Raw genomic sequence first — 355 nt, 5'->3', positions numbered from 1 at the left:
AAAAGACCTCAGTAACGTAACGACCTCAGTAACGTAAAGACCTCAGTATCGTAAAGACGCCCTCTGTGGTTTGTCATCCAGCGGTTCCTCTGCTTCTGTCCAGAATCCCCAGATCAGACCCCGGCTCACCTGCTGGAGCAGGTTTTATTTTTAGGGAGGTTTTTGTTCTTTGGCATCACTTTGACCTACAAACTACGTGTTACAGGATGTATCATATCAATAGTGTAAATACATACGTAGTTTTGTCAACATACTGCTTTCTATCTTCAGTAGAAGACAGAATTGTATTAAGTATTTAAACCATTGCATCCCATTTATTTCACTATTAACATATTTCCTTCCTCTTCCATGTAGA

Source organism: Poecilia reticulata, linkage group LG9, assembly GCF_000633615.1.
Source record: "Poecilia reticulata strain Guanapo linkage group LG9, Guppy_female_1.0+MT, whole genome shotgun sequence".
Classification (NCBI taxonomy): Eukaryota; Metazoa; Chordata; class Actinopteri; order Cyprinodontiformes; family Poeciliidae; genus Poecilia; species Poecilia reticulata.
This window is presented reverse-complemented; position numbering follows the sequence as displayed.